At 38.5% G+C, this 3124-nt stretch overlaps 1 pseudogene; it reads right to left on the bottom strand.

Moving 5' to 3' along the window:
- Positions 1 to 2301: 2301 nt before the first annotated feature.
- LOC102812311 lies at positions 2302 to 2885 on the bottom strand (annotated as a pseudogene).
- Positions 2886 to 3124: the final 239 nt, after the last annotated feature.

Below are 3124 nucleotides of genomic sequence, written 5' to 3'. Positions count from 1 at the left end.
CATAATTTGCATTTATTTTGTCTGTTTGTTCTTGTAGTGTTTTCCTGACTTCTGAAGTTTTTCTTGTGTTAGCCTTCCTATCCTTGGTTTAACTGTCAATATTTTGAAGGTACATAAATATCCTTCTTTTGAATTCTTTTTTGGTTAGTTCTATTACCCTTTATTCCTCAGAAATGTTTTCTTGTTGTGCATCTTGATCATTTCTTTATGCCATTCTCTCTTGTTTCTTTATGTGAGCTAAAGGTTTCTGTTGTCTCTGGGATATTGTGATATTTTCATATTTGTATTTAATCGAAGATTGTTTGTTGATGTGTTCTTAGTGTTTAGCTCTCACTAACTGTCTTTTGTGGGCATAGTTAGGGAATGGAAATGTGCAACTCAGTTTAGGGTGGACTTGGTTGGTGTTGGCTGCTGTATATTGTTGCTCAGATAGTATAAGAGTTGGTATTGGCTCTTGCCCAGTGGGTGGAACTTCAGAGGGTACAGTTTTGGCTGGTCTTTATGGGCACAGTTGCTCTCTCCTGTCAGGTAGGAAAGAGGATCCGTATAGTGTGTCTGCCTAGTCTTCTGTCTTGCGAGAAGTGCTCTTGACTCTTTTTTGTAATAGGAATATTTCCATTGCTTCCTTTTCTTTAGGGATTTCTTATGTCAATGAAGCTAGTCTTTTAGGGACAGTTCCTTACTCCTTTCTATATTTGTTTTAGCTACAGAAACAGCTTCCTGAAAAGACCCATTCACTCCTCTGTCAAGAGTTTTGCTAAGAACCCTCAGCTTAAAAAAAAAAAAAAAATTGTTACTGACAATATGCACAGCAAAGCATATACCAAAAATTTCTACATATACAGTTCAGTGATATTTTGTACATTCTTCATGTGTGCAACCATTCTTACCCCCATTTTTTCAAACTGTTCCTCTCCATTAACATTAACTCACTGCCCCCTAAGCTGCCTGAGAAACTTTTCAAGTTACTGCTGTCAATTTGATCTTAAGTAGATAATTCATTTAAAGAGTATAATGCTTAAGTAGATTTTTTCCCCCTTAATTAAGCTAAACTGTTCTTTGGTTTAAAGATGACTTCAGGGAATATTTTTAATTTAGGGTTTAAAGATTCTCCCAGGGTAATAGTTTTGGGGATTCACGTAGCCTCAATGGTTCCAGAAAGCCTGGATTCTATGAAAATTTGAAATTATTTTCTGAATTTTACCCCCTTTTGATCTAATTTTTTTCTGTAGAATCTTTGATTAAAATATTCAGCATTGGTAGCTAAGCACCATTACTGAATATTTTTCTGGTCTCATAGCAGAGAAGACAGTTGTTCATGAAGACACTTAGCCTTGCATTCCATTTTTTTCTTCTATTCCTGACTCTCTCTGCTTTGCAAGAACCCTCAGCTTTATAATCTTTCAAACTGTGAGTATATTGTGATATAAAGGTAGGGGTGTGTTGCCAGAATTCTAATTTTACATTTTTCCTAACGCATGTTTAAAATGCTATAAGCAGGATTATAGCATCTGTTTTCCTTTACTTTTTGGGTCTGGGTATTTTGAAGCTACCCCACCCCTCTATAATGAGAGCCACAAAGTCAAAGAACTCTGGTAATATCACTGAATTGTTTCAACATATCTTGTTCAACTGGAAGGCCTCATGTATGCGTTCCAAGCAAATAGACAAAGAAAGATAAAAAGTCTGTGCCTCCTGACTGAGTCAGCTCAGGTAAAGAGTTCATCCGGATTTAATGTCAACGACCACCCCTAGTTGCAAGGGAATCTGGGAACTGCATCTTTAAATTGGGCCTTTTGTGCTACGAATGAAATTGGTGTTGGGTTGGGTAAGGATCGAGAGCAAACAGGGAGCTCAATATCAGCTTTATTTCCAGGTATGCTGATGTGGAGGATGAGCTTCCATTATGGACAGGATTAGCTCGAATTAGTTCTCTTATTCATTTTTTTTTTTAAATTGAAATACAACTTTGTTGTGGTTCTAAATGGTAAGGAATGGAAATGACAGTAACAAACAAGATTTCACCACTGAATAGTGTGTTGCGACTGTAGCAGTCATATATTTGAAACTCAAAAAGGAAACAACTGTGTTCCAACAGCTAGATATGCAGGTCCAAAAAAATGAAGGTATTTTTAACTGCCACATTCACTCGGAAGCCCATTCATCTCCTTCAGCATCCCAAAGATTAGAACATGTTCTGCTTAGCTATATGATAAAGTGGCAGACACACGGCACCACTGACATCACAGGACAGTTGTCTATAAAACTAGACATCTGTCGCTGGGCTCCAGCTTTGTTCTCTTACAGGTCATCATCCTCATCCGGGAGAGCAGTTGTCTGCGCAATCTCTAAATCATGCTCATATTCTGCTGCAAGCTGGGTCCATGACAACTTCTGGTGAGGGAAGAGCAGGCATTGTAACAAACTCCAAGTTAGGATCTCCAATTAGGTTTCTAGCAAGCCAAAGAAAGGGCTTTTCAAAGTTGTAGTTACTCTTTGCAGAAATGTCATAGTACTGAAGATTCTTCTTTTGGTGGAAGACGATGGATTTTGCTTTAACTTTCCTGTCTTTAATGTCCACTTTGTTGCCACACAATACAATGGGGGAGGTTTTCACATACTTGAACCAAATCCCTATGCCAGTTAGGCACGTTCTTGTAAGTAATTCTTGAGGCTACATCAAACATTATAATGACACACTGGGCTTGGATATAATAGCCATCTCCCAGTCCCCCAAATTTCTTCTGACCAGCTGTGTCCCACACATTGAATTTAATTGGTCCTCTGTTAGTATGGAACACAACTCCCAAGGTGGCTACATACGTCTCAAATGCACCAGTCAGATGACGTTTCACAAATGTCATTTTTCTAGCTCTCTTATTCATTGTATTTTTGAAATTTTCTCTTTTGGAAGACAGAAAAATATATGCAACTAAGATCATACATGGAGAGAAGAGAGGGTTCCCAGACCTCCATTCACATACTCGTGCCCAGTCTTAGCTGATTGTACAGCACACAGTGTCATTTCCTCAGTCACTCCCTTAGGAGTGGGGAGACGTAGAGAGGGCTGGAAAGCACCTTCCAAGAGCACAAGCATTTTTGTTTTATGCCCAGCAGGAATGCT

Source organism: Chrysochloris asiatica, unplaced genomic scaffold (genome assembly GCF_000296735.1).
Source record: "Chrysochloris asiatica unplaced genomic scaffold, ChrAsi1.0 scaffold00001, whole genome shotgun sequence".
Taxonomy (NCBI): domain Eukaryota; kingdom Metazoa; phylum Chordata; class Mammalia; order Afrosoricida; family Chrysochloridae; genus Chrysochloris; species Chrysochloris asiatica.
The sequence above is the reverse complement of the archived record's forward strand: the minus strand, read 5'-3'. Positions and strand labels throughout refer to the sequence as shown.